Consider the following 21,573-nt stretch of genomic DNA (forward strand, 5'->3'; position numbering starts at 1 on the left):
AGACAGGTTTGCATCGTGGACAGAGAGGGAGAAGCAATTGTCAAATCGTTTTTTCAAGGGGGGGTCTAGCTCCTGGTTACCCACACCTCTGGGTTGGGGTAGGGAGATCCACACACCAGGAGAATGGTTCTGCCATGCCTGGAGTGGGCAGAAGAGTGTAGCTAGATGCCAGACTTCACAGACCATTGTCATTAGGTAGGAGGGACCTGGTAGTCTGGCTAGTTAGCCACCACATCCCCAAAGGGTACACGCTGGGCATAAAAGTGACACCCCAGGCGCCTAAATCTTCAGACCACATCTGTATTAAAGAGTGGACCAAAGAAGGACTGCCCAGCTGTTCCCTGGACCCGGCATAAAGAGGCTCAATCAACACTGGATTGCACCAGCTTCTCCTTGGTCTAGCAAAGAAAGGATTGTGCCTGTGGTGCCCTGCTCAAAGAACATTGGTCCCAGAGACTCAGACAGACGAAGTGACTCCAAGAATCAGTCAGCTGACTTCTTGTTACAGCTCCAGGGCCAAAAAAAGCTGAAGGAGGCTGCCTTTGCGAGCTGGTAGCCCAGAACCATTGCCAATCGGTAATCGCCAAAGTATAGCCTGCGAGTTCGATTTCCAACCCTCAAAAGTTGAACCCTAGTCTGCTGGACCCAGGGGAGTCACAGAAGTGCAGTTTGGTGGATTTGTAAAGAAATTACCACCAGTAAAAGGGAACCGCTGGTTTTGCTGTAATTGGAGACCAGTGGCAACGTTTTTTTGCTGGACTTCAACTGGACTTCGAGGGTCATCGACACCTGTGGAACAAGTTGCCCCATCGTGTTAGCGGACCAAGGAGTAGGCCCAGGTAGACCCCTGTCACGGGATCGGCACTCTGAACATCCTGTATCCTTTATAGGACCACAGCATTGACGTCTATAGTGGTCCGCCCATAGAGCCTGAAACTGGATTGGAGACTGCTTTGACTGGGAGTTAACTGTTCAACCAACGCTTTTTGGCCCCAGTGACTCACTTCTTGCCAGAGTTGCTCACCTAAGCCCAAGGTGGGCTGGAGTAGTAGTTTTTCAAAGTTTGCAAAGTTGACTGTGAGCGCAGCCCATTACAACGATTTGTTTCTCCGAAGTGAAAAGGCATTGATCTATTGTTCCTTTGAAAATTCATATCACCAGAACCTTACAGTGGATTTTGCAGTTGAGGTGTCTATTTAAAGATAAAAATACAACCTATTTTTAGAAATTATTGTCAAATTTGTTATTGTTTCTTTCTTATTTAATTTTTTATTACTTTTTAATGCTTTACATTTGTTCCTTTGTCACACCTACCCAGGGCTGAGCTAAGGATTTTTTTTTAACGAACCTGACGGGACGCAGTACAGGTAGTGAGCTTATTACACGATGATGTCTACAATCACACTATATAATAAACCGCTTTCCTCACAGATGCCATGATAAAGCTATAAGAAGAGAACGTATGTTGCTCTCCGACATCTTATCAAGGGCAGCCAGCACTCTGCCACCGCAACTGAAATATCAGTGATGCCAACAACGGTGCTGAGCTGTCGGGTTCAGGAGTAAAAGATCACAGCTGTAACTTTTGCTTTGCAACAATATTGTATCCTAGACTTATAAAGAGCTTACTACCCCTAACGAGGCGTTGAACTGCTTTGGGGACCAGTAGCACGCTACTCCCTGGAGGTCAGGGTTAGTTTGTGGTGTGAGTATTAAGTCTTGCTGTGGTCCTAGGATCTTCAGTGTTATTAGAGTTGGTCAACCAATCAATGGCATGTACTGTCTGGAGGAAAGTTAGTGGTTCTTGATACAGAAGCTTTAGTTGACCCTATTCCAACGTTTCACACAGGAAGTGGTTTACAAGGACAGCCTGGTGGGAAGGGAGAGGGGTTCATGGCGCACACCACAAGGGCGAAATGCAAAAGGTGACGAGGCACCTCTCTTGGAGCACGATCGGGGTACAATAGTATTATATTCATGTGTTTGTTAATGAGATCTGCACCTGGTTATGCAAAAGAGGTGTCTCCCTCAGACATCTAGGGCAGAGCATCTGGGAGGAGACTGCTTTTTCTGTGGATATTAAAGGTGGAAAGGGGTCCTGGAGAAGACCTGCATTATCATTACAAATGAAAGACCCTAGTCTTAGCAGTACACCTTTTTGTAGACCCCACAGCTTATTCCAGTAGTTAGTGACAGAGGAGAACAATTACGCATGCTGTATCGGTTGGGAAAATCCTGGTTATTTCAAGTTTCTCGTAGGAAGGTTTTATCCCCAGGAGAAAGTAATCCTTGGCAGCTGTATGGGGGGCAGTCTTCCTTCACTGGCTTGAGAGAAGCCCCCCGGATTCTCTGAGCCCCAGGAGGCAAGGAAAGGGGCTAATGGAATTTGTGAGCTAGAAGGCCTCACTACTAGCCCAGCAACATCCTTCCTCCCACCAGGGTACAAGGAGGAGCAATGCCTTACAACGCCGAGACTTAACCAAGCAGGATGGTGGGGGGGTGGGAGGGGGGGGCGGGGAAAGCAACTTGAGAAACAGGGGTGGGACAGGGAGAAGCAACCTAAAAAGCGCAGGGGTCAGAGATTTCAGTAAGAGAGCAGCACAAAAGGGACAGAGCAAGAAAACGCAAGCGCTTCAAGTAAAAGAAACAAGCATTTGCAATGCAATAGGTCTCGCAATTGCAAGATTTTGAGCTATTGGCATTGTAAATGACAATGCCCTTTATTTATGTTTTTAAAAACATGCAATAATAGAAGGCATTGTCATATATAATACCAATAGGTCAAAGTTTCTAAAATGCAAGACCTATTGCATTGCTAATGCTTGTTGTTTACAAGCGTCCCATGTAGCGCTTTCACTTTTATAGAGGCCACGACCCTTTCTTTAGACAAGCCACGTCTAAAGTAAGGTCCACGGCTGCTACTAATGTGAAAGCGCGGTATGCAGCACTTTTAGCCAAAAAAAGTATTTGTTTGTCAAGTTGACAAAAAAAATGCTTTTTATGTAAAAGCGCCCTCTGAAAGCACGCATGGCCCGCTGAATATTTCAGGAAAGCATGTAGTGCCTACAGTAAGAGAAACGCATTAAAAGAAATAGGCGGTACAAAAGGGGGTGGTGATGGACGGAGCATCTGAACCAATCAAACACTCACACCCAGTCAGCAGATCTGGGTTTAATCCATCACCGTTCTTTAGCCCACTCTGCCACCCCAGTTCAGACATGGCCATATGCAAATCAGTCTGACCCTGTGCCTCATGGGAACAGTCCAGCCCGAACTGCCAAGCCATGCCTTCCCTGGACCAGAAACAAGTTTCCGAGGACCGGTTTCTGGCATTTCAGCCGTCTTCAGCCCGACTTGCTTGAATCCAGTGGTAAAGTGAGCAAGGGACTCACGTCTGAGCATACCCTGCCAACTTATGGCAAACAAAGCGGTACAAAAGGGGGTGGTGATGGACGGAGCATCTGAACCAATCACACACTCACACCCAGTCAGCAGATCTGGGTTTAATCCATCACCGTTCTTTAGCCCACTCTGCCACCCCAGTTCAGACATGGCCATATGCAAATCAGTCTGACCCTGTGCCTCATGGGAACAGTCCAGCCCGAACTGCCAAGCCATGCCTTCCCTGGACCGGAAACAAGCTTCCGAGGACCGGTTTCTGGCATTTCAGCCGTCTTCAGCCCGGCTTGCTTGAATCCAGTGGTAGAGTGAGCAAGGGACTCACGTCTGAGCATACCCTGCCAACTTATGGCGAACAAAGCGGTACAAAAGGGGGTGGTGATGGACGGAGCATCTGAACCAATCAAACACTCACACCCAGTCAGCAGATCTGGGTTTAATCCATCACCGTTCTTTAGCCCACTCTGCCACCCCAGTTCAGACATGGCCATATGCAAATCAGTCTGACCCTGTGCCTCATGGGAACAGTCCAGCCCGAACTGCCAAGCCATGCCTTCCCTGGACCGGAAACAAGCTTACAAGGACCGGTTTCTGGCATTTCAGCCGTCTTCAGCCCGGCTTGCTTGAATCCAGTGGTAAAGTGAGCAAGGGACTCACGTCTGAGCATACCCTGCCAACTTATGGCGAACAAAGCGGTACAAAAGGGGGTGGTGATGGACGGAGCATCTGAACCAATCAAACACTCACACCCAGTCAGCAGATCTGGGTTTAATCCATCACCGTTCTTTAGCCCACTCAGCCACCCCAGTTCAGACATGGCCATATGTAAATCAGTCTGACCCTGTGCCTCATGGGAACAGTCCAGCCCGAACTGCCAAGCCATGCCTTCCCTGGACCGGAAACAAGCTTACGAGGACCGGTTTCTGGCATTTCAGCCGTCTTCAGCCCGGCTTGCTTGAATCCAGTGGTAAAGTGAGCAAGGGACTCACGTCTGAGCATACCCTGCCAACTTATGGCGAACAAAGCGGTACAAAAGGGGGTGGTGATGGACGGAGCATCTGAACCAATCAAACACTCACACCCAGTCAGCAGATCTGGGTTTAATCCATCACCGTTCTTTAGCCCACTCTGCCACCCCAGTTCAGACATGGCCATATGCAAATCAGTCTGACCCTGTGCCTCATGGGAACAGTCCAGCCCGAACTGCCAAGCCATGCCTTCCCTGGACCGGAAACAAGCTTCCGAGGACCGGTTTCTGGCATTTCAGCCGTCTTCAGCCCGGCTTGCTTGAATCCAGTGGTAAAGTGAGCAAGGGAATCACGTCTGAGCATACCCTGCCAACTTATGGCGAACAAAGCGGTACAAAAGTGGGTGGTGATGGACGGAGCATCTGAACCAATCAAACACTCACACCCAGTCAGCAGATCTGGGTTTAATCCATCACCGTTCTTTAGCCCACTCTGCCACCCCAGTTCAGACATGGCCATATGCAAATCAGTCTGACCCTGTGCCTCATGGGAACAGTCCAGCCCGAACTGCCAAGCCATGCCTTCCCTGGACCGGAAACAAGCTTACGAGGACCGGTTTCTGGCATTTCAGCCGTCTTCAGCCCGGCTTGCTTGAATCCAGTGGTAAAGTGAGCAAGGGACTCACGTCTGAGCATACCCTGCCAACTTATGGCGAACAAAGCAGTACAAAAGGGGGTGGTTCTGGACTGTTCCCATGAGGCACAGGGTCAGACTGATTTGCATATAGCCATGTCTGAACTGGGGTGGCTGAGTGAACTAAAGAATGGTGATGGATTAAACCCAGATCAGTTGACTGGGGGTGAGTGTTTGATTTGTTCAAACGCTCCGTCCATCATCCCCTTTTGTATCGCTTAAAAGAAATTATTGGCAGATGTATCCAGCGGAATCGCAAAATAGCAGCGCTTGCGACCCAAAAAAACCCGGGAAATGCGATGTATGAAAAAAATCGCATTGCAAAATTCAGGAATCGCAAAATTTACGATTCCTTACTTTTGCGCTACCATTTAAGGAATCGCAAAAAGCGATTCCTTAAATGGTATGTAAGAAACAAGAAAGTTTTGCAAATTCACACTAAGAAATCGCAAATTACCACCAACTTGTAGTTGGTGGTAATTTGCGAATTCTTTTACAAATGCACTTTTTGCAATTTGTAAAGGTGGCATGTGACGCTCATACATGCCCTTAGGGCATGTATGTACGCCATATGCGCACACATGTCAATTTCAGGGGGGGTGCAGCAGGGTGTCCTTAAGACACCCTTGCACCCTTGAAATTATTCTCAATTTGCGATTAGCAAATTGCGAATCGTAAATTGAGAACAATTTCCCATTCCTTCCTATGGGCCTCCTGGCGCATAGAAATGAATGGGAAATTATTCCTTAATTGCGATTAGCAATTTGCTAATCGCAATTAAGGAATTTTAAGAAATCGCTAAAAAATAGCGAATTTCTACAAACATACCATTTTGCAATTCTCAAATAGCGATTCCTTAAAAATCGCTATTTGAGAATCGCAAAAGGGTATCTTGATACATCTAGCCCATAGTGCTTTCAGACTAAATAAGACGCACCATGCAACAAGCGAAGTGAAAGGGCCAATCCTTATGAGAGGTTACAAATGAAGACAAGGTGGTACTAAGGAAGGACTAACAAGCCTATAAACGAATCAGAAGCCAGCATTTACGAAGGACAATGACACAAGCCAATAAGAAATATGGGCGGAGAGTGGGTGGGGCTTCAAATCCATACTCCAATACAGCATGCCTCGCAGAGCGCATGCGCTGCCCAGACTCAACCTAAAAAGTAGTTCCCTAATGTGCGCAACGAAAGACTGCCAGCTATCCAGCCAAGACGACTATGCGCCAAATGAAAGATAACCACAGGAAATGTAAGAAAATCAATGAAATAGGAAATAAGCAACTGAGACTGACAGGAAATTCAGCCAACGGTAAGCAATGGGCCGACCCAAAGCCCACTGCATGGATCGATACTGTCTGCAATAAGTCATTGACAAGAAACAGCTCAATGCAGTTTGTAGGCAAGACCCAAAAGTGAGAGGTTTGGCATAGATCTGGTTATTTGATCGTTGGCATCCAGGCCTCTGCCTGAATGGAGGTGCTGACCTGATGGAAGGCCCTTCTAATAAGTCCAAATCAAGTGTTAGTGCGCATTTCATATTTTCTATTAACAAGTCGGGGGGGGGGCAGTGCAAGCCTCTAAAAGAAGCAAATAAAATAGAAAACAAATAAAAATAAAATAATGCAATTTTCTTTCACCATCAAGTATACCCAGATCCCCCCACCTTATTTAACTCAAACTTTCCCAACCTGTTTTTTTAATCAGCACTTTCACTTTTCCTTCTTTGCAGCACAACAATTTTATCACCATTTCCTTTTCTCTTCAACACTATGGATTGTTTTACATTTTCATTCACTGAAGGTCGGAAGCCGAAAATGCAAACAAAACGGATAGTGCTTTTATAGAGGAAAATTATGCACAGCCTGCATGTTCCAGGCTGCTGACTTGTTTTAGGTAACTCTATGGTCAATAATTGTTTACCGCTGGAAGCAGTGTGATGGCAGAAGGAGCTTACAGCTAGATTCATCAAGCCGAAAACGGCTCGCAAAGGGCCAGATTCTGAGAATCTGGCCCTTTGCGAGTGCAATTTTTGCATTTGGGATTCATCATCCCAAATGCAAAAATCGCTAATTGCGAAATCGCATATTTGCGAGGAATTGCATTTAAGGAATCTCTATTTGAGATTCCTTAAATGCAATTCATTAACCATTTTCTAATAGCGAATTCGCTATTTCTGGCCGCTATTTACCAGGAAGTCAGACTTTGTGGTAAATAGCGAAAACTCAGAAAAATGCACTTTAGTGCATTTTTCTGAGTGGTATGTTACACACACACATGTCCTTAGCAAATTGCTAATCGCAAATAAGGAATAACTCCCCATGAATGGGGAGTTATTCCTTATTTGTGATTAGCAATTTGCTAATCGCCAATAAGGAAGATGTAGGAATCACAATATTTTTTGCAATTCCGACATGAATCCCGTTTTGCAAGTCCTTAATAGCGATTCCTTATGAATCGCTATTACAGACTCGCAAAACGGGACTTTGATGAATCTAGGTGTTTGTCGGTTCTTCATTCGCCTGAGGTAAGGGCGACTCCTTCCTGAAGCCACCCTACAACTGCACTATAATACCGAGGGTGGAAGACGGGTACCTGAGAGTAGGCTCACAGTTCTGGAGACAAAGCCAATAGCATAAAAAGCTTCCAGGAGTTGGTAAGCCAGAATTTAGGCGACTTAAGGTGCTTCCATAAAGTACTACCTCTTTACACGAGCACCAGGCAGTCGGACACCAGAGCTACAAGGCACCAGCAGGGTCGGCTGCCTTATAGGGCAATCAGGCAGTTCTTGATGGGCTGGTCTGACTGGTCAGTGGGTGGGGTTTTTAGGCCTGTTTTATGGTCTGATGGGCTGTTTTTTACTGTTGATTTCCCTGATAATAGTATAAACATTGCCTGTAGTAAGCTCAGATCCATGCAGTCTTCTATACCTTGCAAAACACCCAGACAGCGTTTCTTTACGAGTTCAAAACTGACCCCATGAGCAAACATGGGCACTTTTTTTAGCAGTCTAATTCACTAATAGGGGCCACTTGTATATTGGTGCCGGGCCAATTTTCTGTACCATTACGAACCGGTACCAGCAACCAGGAGGGGAATCTGAAAGGAGAAAAAAAAACAGGGAGCAAACTAATGACTTAAGGGGCAATAAGCATGCCTAAAGATACTATGGCTGCATTGTGATGCAGTGAGGGTAGGTTTAAGCCATTCTTTTATACGGGAGGACAGGAAGAGCTAATTAAAATCTGTAAGTCTGTTAAATCAGGCTCCCCTCGAGATCCCGCACCCCCTAAAAGATTGAGTGACAGTCTGGAGACCCTGGAACCCTACATCAGGTATGTGCTGGATGTTTCCTTCCGGTCCAGTTCAATACCTGACGACTGGAAACAGGCGGTGGTGCTCCCCCTCCGTAAGAAGCCCAATATTAGTTTCGAGAACTTGGACAATCTACGCCCCATCTCCTTGCTGCCCTATCTCTCCAAAGTAGCGGAGAAGGTGGCAAATAAACAGCTAATGGCATACATGGAGGAAGGCAACCATCTTCATCCTACCCAATTTGGGTTTCGGCCCCGTCATTCGACCGAGTCCGCCCTTCTGAGGGCCACCGAAGCCCTCAGGCAGGGTGCTGACGAGGGACAAACAATGGCGCTAATTTTATTAGACCTTAGCGCTGCGTTCGACACTGTAGCACACTCCATCTTGCTACAGTGTCTGGACAAGATCGGGGTGAAAGGGGCGGCGTTGAAGTGGATTTATTCATTTCTCACTGGCCGAGGTTTCCAAGTGAGGCAGGGTGACTACTACTCGGAGCGAATTTCTTTGGACCAGGGGGTGCCGCAGGGCTCGTCCCTGAGTCCAACACTTTTCAATCTTTATGTCGCTCCGATTGCCACCTTAGTAGAGAGTCACGGCCTCAGCTTGGTGTCGTATGCCGACGACACGCAACTGGTTATCTCCCTATCGCGTGCACCCGGTCTTTCGGCGGACACCTTCAGAGCATGCATGCAAGACCTTGCTGCCTGGATGTCCGCCAATTGCCTCAAGCTCAACGGGGGCAAGACCGAGGTGCTGGTCGTGGGGGGCTGCCAGTCTGCGTGGACGTCGGCATGGTGGCCATCCTCCCTGGGCCCAACACCCATTCCGTGCCAAAAAGCGAGGAATTTGGGCATCTGGTTTGATGCAGCCCTCACCTTTGGCCCTCAGATCAACCAGGTGGTCGGACTATGCTTTGGGATTCTTAAAAGCCTTAGGAAGACGCTGAAGTTCTTGCCTGTGCAAGCCCGACAGACCTTGGTACATGCACTAGTCACATCAAGGATGGACTATGGCAACCTTCTCTATTTGGGCACCCTGGAGAAGAATCTTAACCGCTTACAGGTCCTACAGAACGCCGCTGCCCGACTGGTGCTTAGACTACCCAGAAGAGCTGCTTCTGCAGCGGCTCTCCGGTCTCTGCACTGGCTTCCAGTCAGAAGCAGGGTAGAATTTAAAGCACTTTGCACATGCCATCGGATCATTAATGGGAGATCCCCTCTCCCTTTACAAGAACTTTTGACACCTTATGAGCCTCCCCGCTCCCTGAGATCTTCCGGCTCTGGACTCCTGGCTGTTCCTAAGGTGTCCAGAGCGCGGATGGGGGGAAGATCTTTCAGATGCCTTGCAGCCGCTAGATGGAACAAGCTGCCTACGGCGCTTCGACTTGAGCCATCTGAATCAATTTTTAGAGCTAAGCTCAAAACTGCTCTATTTGCTTAGTTGATGCGCCGTTTCTGTAGGGTCCAGTAATGAAAGTAGCTCCTTAGCGCGGGGACACGCCGTTGTTGCGTCACCATGCGCTTTACAAAACCCCCCAAATAGAAATAGAAATAGAAACAGGAAGAAACAATAGTCACATCACTGGCCTCCATACTGGATTGGTAGAAACACTAAAAAGGGGGAAAAACACCATTCTGGACTGGCCTAGCCAAGGAACCGGTACCAGTTCTTTGTTCGATGTAAAAGGGTGTTAAACAGTAGTGATATTAGCCTTGTGGTTCTGGCTGTATATTCAAGCTGTCTGCCCACCTTTAAGTCATTTCTTTTGATAGAAGTCCTTGAGTTTGGAATTTCCTTAGATATTGTTTTACTGAGGCAGCAAACATTCTATGTATTAATCAGAGTAGGAAAAACGTTTCATGATGTGAAAGTAATTAACATAGTTTATTTATTTATTTTATTTATTTATTTAGAGTTTTATATAGCGCGGACAAGACCAGTGGGTATCAGAGCGCTTAACATAAAAAGATTACAAATTACCGATTGACATTATAGTCGCAATTATAACAACAAACATATATGAGGTAGTAGGCGAAATGTTAACAGTGGTGATTAGATAAGTATCTTCTTAACGTCTGTAACGTAAGCCTTAGGAGGTGCAAAGATACGGCTAGAGTCATAGTCATATCGTCAGGCTCGGTGAGGTAGGTTACATAGTGTTATCAGTGCAATTCCATGGTTAGATAGCAATAAGAGTTGAGTAGGTTTGGCTTGTGGTAAGGATTAAATAGATAGCCAAGTAGGGTAGGGAATTATATCATTAAAGGTGTGAAATGTAGTGGAGAGATCACATATAATTGAGGTAGCCTTGGAGTGTATAGCCGCTGTTTGAACGGGACTCAGTCATTGTCTAGTTGATCTTCAAATTATTCAAGATGAGTCCGACCTTCATTGTCTTGATTGTTCATACTAATGGTCGGTGGGGATCTCTATGTATATTATTTACTCATCAAGTGGTTCTTCAGTTCCCGTTTGAATTTTACAGCATTTTGAATCATCCTGATGTTAGGGGGGAGGGAATTCCAGACTCTGGGGGCGGCTCCGGAGAATGCACGGTCATAGGTCTTTTTCTTGCGGAAGAAGGCCGGTCGTAGTAGCAGCTCCCTCACGCTTCTAGTTGGTCTGTTACCTCCCGATAGCTTAATTTTCTTGGCTAGATATATAGGCGTGTTGAGGTGAACCGCTTTGTGGGTAATGCATGCCATCTTCATTTTAATTCTCGCTTCGTAAGGTAGCCAGTTTAGTGCCTTTAAGTGGGGAGATATGTGATCGAATTTTCTCGTTCCCGTGATGAGTCTTGCCGCAGCGTTGAGACAGGCTTTTAGTGGTGCAGTGGATGTCTTCGGTAGGCCAGCTAATGTGGTGCAGCCATATTCAATTCTCGAGATCACTAGTGATTGGATAGCCAGTTTTAGATCTGCTTCTGAGATAAAGGGTTTCAATTTTCTTAGATAGTTCAGGTGGAAACGGGCGCTCTTGGCCATTGTGTTGATGTGGTCTTTCATGTCGAGGTTCTCATCTAACGTAATTCCTAGTGATTTAGCTGAATTGATTAGGGTCGGAGTACAATTTAGAGCAGTCACCAATTTAGTCCATTCTTTTACCTCTGGTTGACTCCTTGCAGGTGATATTAATAGGAATTCTGTTTTGTCGGCATTAAGTTTTAGATGATTGGCTGTTAGCCATTGTAGTGCTCGCTTTAGTGTTTCATTCATTAGGACAATGTCATCCCGACTGGTGATCTTCATATATATTTGCGTGTCGTCTGCGTACATGTGATAGGAGATCTGTGATTTTCCAAGAATCTCCGTGAGGGGTTCTACATACAAGTTGAATAGATCCGGGGATAACGTCGAGCCTTGTGGGACTCCTAATGTGTTAGGGCACGGGGATGAGCTTACTTGGTTGACAAGGAATAGTTGTGTCCTGTTCTGAAGGAAGGAGTTAAACCATTTCAATACGTTTCCGGATAGACCCATCCTGTCTCGTAGCCTGGTCAGCAATATTTCGTGATTTACAGTGTCAAATGCTGATGACAAGTCTAGTAGGATCAACAGGCACGCATGATTTTGGTCTAGGGCTTGTAAGGCATCATCAACAATATGCAGGATCGCCGTTTCAGTACTATGTCCAGTTCTGAAGCCAGATTGGCAGTCATCTAGTAGTGAGTACTTAGCGATGTGCTGACTCAGTTGGCCCTGCACGCATTTCTCAATAAGTTTGGCAAGTAGAGGGATGTTGGTCACAGGTCGATAGTTCTTCGGGTCTGTTGTATCCGCTGTCGGTTTTTTGATGATGGGAACTACCTGTCCAGTTTTTAGGCAGTCAGGGAGAGTTCCTTGTGCAAGTGAAGCATTTATTATCTCAGTCCAGATAGGAGTTAGGGTGTGGCTGATTTCTCTTACACACTTTGCCGGTAGAGGATCGTGATAGTGGTTGTTCGGTCTGAGTTCTGCTAGCGTTTTGGCGATCTTTCCCTGGTCCAATAGTTCAAATGTGTCCCAATTTGCCTTATTTTTTGTTTGAGGATCTTCAGATGCCGTCTTAGCCTCGTTTAGGGTCAAGATGTTAGCTGCTGCACTTGTGAGCTCAACTTCTAGTCGTTTGTTTTTTTCTATGAAAAATGAGGAGAATTCCTCGCAGCTTATGGGAGTTTTCGAGCTCTCTTGAGTCGTTTTGGTTAGTTTATTCGACTGTTGTTTTAAGATCTCGAAGAGTTTTCTTGGTCTGTTTGTGGCGTTGTCGAGTTCAGCCCTTATAAATTCTTTTTTGGTGTTGATTATCTTTTTGTTATACTGTTTCCTAGTTTTTCTGAGGTCTTTCAGCTCAGGGGAGGAGGGATGTTGTCTCCATTTCCTTTCTGCCATTCTCAGTTTTCGCCTGTATTCGTTCAACGCCTCGTTAAACCAAGGATTTTTTGGCTTTTCAGAGACGTTTTTCAGTTTTTGAGGCAGGGTGTCATTGACTATATTACCGATCGAGGCTAAGTAGTGGTCCGTCAGCTCATTGACATTGACATTCTGCCTGTTGTTACGAGGCTTCAAGTCTTTCTCACATCTTTCTACCAGTAATTCAATATTGGCTTCTTTTGTATCACGAATCAATTTTTTGCACTTGCGGGGTTGCACTGTCCTACCCTTTTTCATTGTGGGTATCGCGAATGTTATGGCGTGATGGTCAGACCAATCACACGGTTCTATAGCAAGGATTGAGATCTCTTTGTTTCTTGAAATAATCCAATCTAGAGTCGCTCCTTGTGAGTGAGTGGGCTGGGTGCATGCTTGCGTGAGGTTTAGCTCATTTAGGAAGTCTTTAATCGCGTTAACCATTTTGTCATTGCCGTCGTCCCAGTGGAGGTTAAAGTCCCCTAGGAATATGTTGTTGGCATCCGCGTTAGAGTTGGCCGTTATTATCTCTATTAGTTGCTCTGTGAACTTTGTGTTCTCTCCTGGTGGGTGGTAGAACGCGTGTAGGTTATAGCTTTGATTATTTATTGATCTTATGTTAAGACCAAGATATTCACAGGATTCTATGGGGTCAGATTGGAATTGGTTGACCTTAATCTCGGCACGGTGAATGCAAGCTATACCTCCTCCCACTTTCCTTGGTCGGTCTAACCTGACAATGTTATAATGAGGTGGTACTAGGAGATCAATGGTAGGAGAAGATGATTCACTGAGCCATGTTTCCGTGAGGATGGCCAGGTCAATTCCCTTGTTGATGATGAGGGCAGCTATATCTGACGCATGTTTAGTTGCCGAACGACAGTTAAGAAGTAGGCATTTCAGGGCTTTCTGTGAGTTAACGGGGTCTCCATTATCAGTGTCAGTTGTGATCACCTGAATATGTTGTAAGTTGTGGAGAATTGCTTTCCTGTCATTCTTTCTGGACGTTCTATTAGAGTCAATAGGTACAATTTCGATATACCCCTCCTTTCCCTGAGCCGGTTTTTCATAAGATCGGAGTAGGGCCAGGGCTTCTTCATTTGTTAAGGGATTAGTCCTGTTTGGTCTGTTGGGTCGGAGTACAAGATTCTGGATTTGTGCGACCTTTGTGTGCGTATTTAGCGTCATCTCCCGGATTTCCTCCATTGTCTTTGCGATATTCATCGATACTTGTGCCAGGTTGCCTATTAGTTTCTTGAGCTTATTGACTTCTTTCAATGTTCGGGTTGATTTCTTGTGTGAGATAGGCTTGGCTGTCTGCGTTCTACGTATTCCCTCTCTCCGTGCAAGGACTGTTCTCATTCCCACCGATCTTACCGTTGTATCCTTAGTTTTGTTATGATTCTCGATTTTATTCGGGGTGTCTCCATTGCTTCTTATGTTATTAGGTGTAGAGGGTGTTTTTGCGGATACAGATCTATGGGACTCCAGGCTCGCAGTAGGGGGAGATTGGGGAAGGTCGATACCCTCTACCCTGTTCTTTTTGTAGTTATCTTCGTCGGCGGTCTCATTCGGAGCTGAGCCACCCTCTCCAGGCGTTGTGGCATCATGTAGTATCGGCAACGGCATTTCTTTTGGTGCCTGGTTCTTCTCATTGTTTCGAGGGTTCGGAGATACAGTTATCCTTTTAATCACCTTCTCCGGTATGGCCATCACAGTTTCAAGTAGATCTCCGGCGTTAGGGATAAGATCGTTCCGGCCGCTCGTTTGGTTAGCTTCTCTGGTGACAGAGTTGGTTGTGTCAATTGTGATGTCTGGTGGGGTCATGTTTTGTTGATGATTAGGTCTTTCTCCTTGGCGTGTTGGTTGAGGTGGATCTTGCAGATTTATGTTTGGTATGCCATCAGTATTGGAAGAACTGTTCTGGACTATATTGGCTACTTGTTGTGTTCGAGGTGTCTGGTGTCTTGAGTTTTCTACTTCTACTTTTAAGGATGAGAATACTTTGTCAAATTTTACTAGCTCTCTGTCAGCTGCTTGGATGAGTACAATTCCATTTTTGTATATAGTTATGTTTAGGACAGCACTGCACCATGCTGAAGGTTTGCTCCTAATTTTTGTGCCGTGTGGGATGTTGGTCGTATTTTCGATATTTAGCCTTTTTGTCACGACATTACGCCAGGTCGCCGTCCTTCTGGTGAAGAATATCAGGTCATTTATGATGATGCCCCTATCTGTGTTAAACGAGGGGTCCAAGAACAGAAGTTCCGGATTGTTCTTCAATAAGTTGTGTTTGGCCTTTTTTGCCGCGTTCTTAGAGATCTTGGGTGGGTATGTTATGACTTGCGCGTTCATGTCTTCCCGCTCTGTGTACCTGATCGCCATAATGGTTCTTAGTTCGTGTAGGTCTGTCGATTCTGTCCTATCAAGTTTCACAAGTTTTCTTTCTTACATTATAGCAGTCCTTACTTTCCTCTTTCCAGTGTCTTGCCTGACCTCATTCATTTCACTTTGTAAATTGCTACTCTCTTAGCCCTTTTTCTTTTTTCTTTTTTCTTTTTTCTGTTTGCATTTTACTGATTTGATGAATACTGTCAGTACATGTTTAAATTGAGAAACACTGCAATTTTGTATTTTTTACATTCTTGTGAAAGTCTCATGACTTGCTGAGATTCTCTACAATTGCACGGTTTGTTTCTTGGCCGCAAAATAATGAGGTAATCGTTTGTAGTGGAAAAGGGCATTGCATGAAAACTTTAGTTTGAGGAAGGTTTTGCAGGGATGACTTTAAACATACTGAATCCGGATCAGAGACCCTGAAAGAGTGGAGGTTGGCTGGAGAATAGATTCTGAGATCGAAAAAACCAGGCCAGCCCTTACCTCTTACTTCTGGAACCAGAGACCCAAAGCACGTGTCCAGTTGTATACATGATTGTTCCAAGCTACTAGGGTGAGGTATGAGAAACTCCCCACTCAAGCCAACACACCACCACACATCATCAATGGGGATCGATCACCTTGCTTCTAGCTGGGTAGTGGAGTGGTGTGGCTCAATGGTTAGAGGCGGCAGACCCGGGAGCAGAAGTCGGCCCGGGACCAGGGTTCAATTCCCGACGCAGCAGGGTCGTGGACCAGGGTCAGCGGACTCGACAATTCTCGCCTCGGTGCCTACTCTACCCTGGGGTCCCACTCGGCAACTCTGGGCATTAGCTTGCCTAATCTCCACAACGGCCCCATCAACGCCGGGGATGCCTGGCTCCACCTTGGGGATTCCCATTAGGGACCATCCCACAGAAAAAGCCAGGACGGGTTCCCCAGCGGTATACAGCGCCGGGACGCCCCTTTGCCGGGGCAGCTGTGCGCTTTACAAGTATACAACATTTAACATTTAACATTTTGTTACCTCTTTGGAAAGGAGAGCCATACAGAACTTCATCGTATAATTCTATACTGAAGCAAATCCCACCACCCAGGACCACTGAAAGGAACGAATCTATTGATTAAAAGCCCTTCATTCATCTTTTAAAGAAACCGAACAGCGGGGGGACGAACCATGGAGAGGGAGCAGGCGTACCTCTGGTGTAGAAAAGGAGGCATGTTAACACAGCTATTCAACCAGGTCCTTAGCACACAGGAACAAGGCTAATCTACCAGTGCAATAATGCACCATTTCAAATGGGCATTAACAAACATGACACCCATTAACACAGCTATTCAACCGGGTCACTGACATTCAATGAAGTGGGTAACGAGGCTATTCTACCAGGGCAATACCGCAGCATTTCAACCGGGGCATTAACAAATAGAAGGCCCATTAACACACCTATTCAACCAGGTCACTGGCATTAAGTGAACTGGGTAACAAGACTATTCTGCCAGGGCAATAGTGCAGCATTTCAACCAGGGCATTAACTAATAGAAGATCCGCTAACACCGCTATTCAACCGGGTCACTGACATTCAATGAACTGGGTAACGAGGGTATTCTACCAGGGTCACTGGCAATCAATGAACTGGGTAAAGAGCGTATTCAACCGGGTCACTGACATACAAAGAAGTGGGTAACGAGGCTATTGTACCAGGGCAATAACGCAGCATTTCAACCGGGGCATTAACTAATAGAAGATCCGCTAACACAGCTATTCATCCGGGTCACTGACATTCAATGAACTGGGTAACGAGGGTATTCAACCGGGTCACTGGCAATCAATGAACTGGGTAAAGAGCGTATTCAACCGGGTCACTGACATACAAAGAAGTGGGTAACGAGGCTATTGTACCAGGGCAATACTGCAGCATTTCAACCGGGGCATTAACTAATTGAAGACCCACTAACACAGCTATTGAACCGGGTCTCTGACATTCAATGAACTGGGCAACGAGCGTATTCTACCAGGGTCACTGGCAATCAATGAACTGGGTAAAGAGCGTATTCAACCGGGTCACTGACATACAAAGAAGTGGGTAACGAGGCTATTGTACCAGGGCAATACTGCAGCATTTCAACCGGGGCATTAACTAATTGAAGACCCACTAACACAGCTATTGAACCGGGTCTCTGACATTCAATGAACTGGGCAACGAGCGTATTCTACCAGGGTCACTGGCAATCAATGAACTGGGCAACGAGCGTATTCTACCAGGGTCACTGGCAATCAATGAACTGGGCAACGAGCGTATTCTACCAGGGTCACTGGCATTCAATGAACTGGGTAACGAGCATATTCTACCAGGGTCACTGGCATTCAATGAACTGGGTAACGAGCGTATTCTACCAGATCGACTAGCATTCAGTGAACTGGGAAACAAGACTATTCTGCCAGGGCAATAGTGCAGCATTTCAACCGGGGCATTAACAAATATAAAATCCACTAACACAGCTATTGAACCCGGTCACTGGCATTCAATGAACTGGGTAACGAGGCTACTGTACTAGGGCAATAATGCAGCATTTCATCTGGGGCATTAACAAATTGAAGACCCACTAACACAGCTATTCAACCCGGTCACTGACATTCAATGAACTGGGTAACGAGGGTATTCTACCAGGGTCACTGGCATTCAATGAAATGGGTAACGAGCTTATTCTACCAGGGTCACTGGCATTCAATGAACTGGGTAACAAGACTATTCTGCCAGGGCAATACCGCAGCATTTCAACGGGGGCATTAACAAATAGAAGACCCATTAACACAGCTATTCAACCGGGTCACTGACATTCAACGAAGTGGGTAACGAGGCTATTGTACTAGGGCAATACCGCAGCTTTTCAACCGGGGCATTATCAAATAGAAAACCCATTAACACAGCTATTCAACCGGGTCACTGGCATTCAATGAAATGGGTAACGAGCATATTCTACCAGGGTCACTGGCATTCAGTGAACTGGGTAACAAGACTATTCTGCCAGGGCAATACCGCAGCATTTCAACCGCGACATTAACAAATATAAGACCCACTAAGACAGCTATTCAACCCGGTAACTGACATTCAACGAACTGGGTAACGAGGCTATTGTACTAGGGCAATACCGCAGCATTTCAACGGGGGCATTAACAAATAGGAGACCTGTTAACACAGCTATTCAACCGGGTCACTGACATTCAACGAACTGGGGAGTGAGGCTATTGTACTAGGGCAATACCGCAGCTTTTCAACCGGGGCATTAACAAATAGGAGACCCGGTTGAATAGCTGTGTTAACGGGTCACTGACATTCAACAAACTGGGTAGTGAGGCTATTGTACTAGGGCAATACCGCAGCTTTTCAACCGGGGCATTAACAGATAGAAGACCCATTAACACTTCTATTCAACCTGGTCACTGACATTCAACAAACTGGGTAACGAGGCTATTGTACTAGGGCAATACCGCAGCTTTTCAACCGGGGCATTATCAAATATAAGACCCATTAACACAGCTATTCAACCGGGTCACTGACATTCAATGAAGTGGGTAACGAAGCTATTGTACCAGGGCAATACCGCAGCTTTTCAACCGGGGCATTAACAAATAGAAGACCCATTAACACAGCTATTCAACCGGGTCACTGACATTCAACGAAGTGGGTAACAAGGCTATTGTACCAGGGCAATACCGCAGCTTTTCAACCGGGGCATTAACAAATAGAAGACCCATTAACACAGCTATTCAACCGGGTCACTGACATTCAATGAACTGGGTAACGAGGCTACTGTACTAGGGCAATAATGCAGCATTTCATCTGGGGCATTAACAAATTGAAGACCCACTAACACAGCTATTCAACCCGGTCACTGAAATTCAACGAAGTGGGTAACGAGGCTATTGTACCAGGGCAATAACGCAGCATTTCAACCGGGGCATTAACTAATAGAAGACCCATTAACACAGCTATTCAACCCGGTCACTGAAATTCAATGAACTGGGGAGTGAGGCTATTGTACTAGGGCAATACTATAGCATTTCAACCGGGGCATTAACAAGCATGAGACCCATTAACACAGATATACAATCATGGCATTAAGCACTGCGAAGGGTATCTGCAGGAGTGTACCAGGTCGTTCATATAGATGCTTACCAGGGTATTACAAATAGGGGACAAGTCAGAAAAGCAGCAAAGACCTAGGTTTTCCCAGAACCATGTCTTCAGTGACCCTCACCTTACAGGGCTGATGTGTTAACGCAGGACGCTAAACTGTTGCTGACATTTCCTTGCGTTGCCACTGCATCCTTGAGACGTTTCCCTTCCATTCCACTGCACCAAGCTTGGAGCACAGTAACCAACACGCAATAGGACACAGCAGTTATTCTAGCGGGCATTATTAAGAAATACATTATTAGATACATTTAGACACAGGCAAGAAGCCTAGAGGTCTAAAACAGTATCTGTGCGCATTAAAGCAACTTTGGCTCTTAAAAGCCGAGTGCACATCGCGCCTCCGCCTGTTGTTGCGCGGGTACCTGCCCGGGGTATCCGTACATAACACGAAGAGAAACGAATGGCACACGATACACAGGTACAACAAGGCTTGCCCTCGTGTTAGGGCTCCTGCCTGTGTTTAAATGCCCCTTCTAATGTGTTGCTCGCTGATACCCTAATAGAATAGGTATTACACCTCAGACAGATTACTAAAGTACGTAAATATGGCGTATACACACACCTCCTACTTCGCACCAGATGTTCCGCAGCTGCCCACTTGATCCTGTCATACGGTTGGTCCACGGGGGGCATTAACGAGAGAACTCGTTGAAAAAAGCTATTCTTCGACTTCGAAGGGTACAGGGCACAGGTTAACATACTGTGTCACCGGGGCATTAGGCAACAGAAGATACAATAACACGCCCCACCGGGGCATTAATTCGCCATGGGCATAATCCTATGTTGTAATAAGGTAGTAACCCCCTGTACAGTTTGCACTGGATAGCTGCCGCTTTGGAAAGGCCGTTCCAATCCTGTGCCTTTCCAGAAATGTGTTTCGTTTTAAAATTACAGTCATATTTTCGCTGGCAAGTGACTCACCCGTCCCCCTCCGGTGCAAACTAACATTCCTGAAGTAGAGGGGCGAAAAAAGGAGGCGAGGCTGATCCATCGAACCTTCGGCTCGGGGGGTACAGCGGGTTCGCCCCTTTCTGCTCCTCAGTGAAGTGTGCCAGCCGAGGGCACACTCGCCTCACCTGGCCCCCAGTGTGGGGCTATTCCGAGGAATGCGGCCTCCAGGGGGCGCAGTTCTCTGCTGGAGCAGACATGGGGCATTTCTTAGGATATGAGAATTTACAATCGGGGCTAGCTAAAAGTAGCAGGAATGAAGTAAACACCCACGCTGGGTCTGCGTGCTCTCTTTATTGCTTTATCTGTTCATTTAAGGATTCTGACCCCACATTCGTGTTCTCCTGTATGGGTTTCTTAAGCCCTTGGACTTAGCTAGCGCCATATAAAGCCGCATAAACGAATAAATAAAATGACAGAACCCCCCAGCGGGCCCGGGTGGTACTCACATGAGATCCGCTGCAGGAGCGGCCGGGGGGTGGTCGTGATCCGGCCGGTGGGGGCTGGGGGCAGCCGCGCGCGTCCAGCCTGGAGCAGGAAAGGGGGTCTTGTGCCAGGAGCGCGGATGGCCGGTCTCCGGAGCCAGGGAAGGGCTGCAGCTGTCGCCTCCCGCTCCCCCTCTCCGTCCCTGCCCTGGCTGGCGGCGCATGGGGAGGGAGGGGGCCCGCTCTGCCTGGCTCAGAGCTGGGGGGCCAGGGGCAGGCATGGGATGGAAGGGGGCTCCCTCCGCCGGGCCGGGCCGGGCTTCCTTCCGCCGGGGTCCCTGCGCTCTCTCCAGGCTGAGCTGGGAGGAGGGGACGGATGGAGGGCTGCAGCTGGCTGCCGGGCTCCTATCAATGCGGGGAAGGGAGCACAGGAAGGAAAAGCACCATTTCCAGGCGGAGGGGCAGCGCGGGCTCTTTAAAGGGACAGCGAGCGGTGCCTGCCGGAGCCACAGCGCCCACCGACACTGGCATATCCAGGGCAGGCGGGCTGGGGTGCAGCCACACGCGCAGCATCCAGGCGAGGCTCGCTCTGTGCTCGCCACTGACTGACAGAATAGTGGGGGTGGGCGGTGTGAGTGAGGGAGATGCGGGGGTCGGAGGCGATGCATAAGAGCTGGGGTTTACGCGCAGCCCCATGGCATGAGCATGGTTTGCATCAAGTTCTGCTGTTGACACAACAGCCCCGAGCATGCTGGGACTTGTAGTCCCACATTCATAAGGCTCATAACTCAATGCTGAAAAATTCCTGCTTGAGACCCCCACCTTCAAAAGGGAAAGATGGATGGCTCAATCCTTCTCAG

At 47.0% G+C, this 21,573-nt stretch overlaps 1 protein-coding gene across 2 annotated transcripts in view; it reads right to left on the bottom strand.

Annotated features, from left to right (window-relative positions):
• Positions 1–21,305, bottom strand: part of LOC144799602 (phosphatidylinositol 4,5-bisphosphate 3-kinase catalytic subunit alpha isoform-like) — a 308,439-nt gene extending 287,134 nt beyond the window's left edge. For both annotated transcript variants that reach the window (XM_078671001.1, XM_078670999.1), the window contains exon 1: positions 20,738–21,305. The gene's annotated coding sequence lies outside the window, so the exon portion shown is untranslated. The remainder of the gene's footprint in view (positions 1–20,737) is intronic.
• Between the last annotated feature and the right edge of the window lie 268 nt (positions 21,306–21,573).

This window comes from Lissotriton helveticus, chromosome 12 (assembly GCF_964261635.1).
Source record: "Lissotriton helveticus chromosome 12, aLisHel1.1, whole genome shotgun sequence".
Taxonomy (NCBI): Eukaryota; Metazoa; Chordata; class Amphibia; order Caudata; family Salamandridae; genus Lissotriton; species Lissotriton helveticus.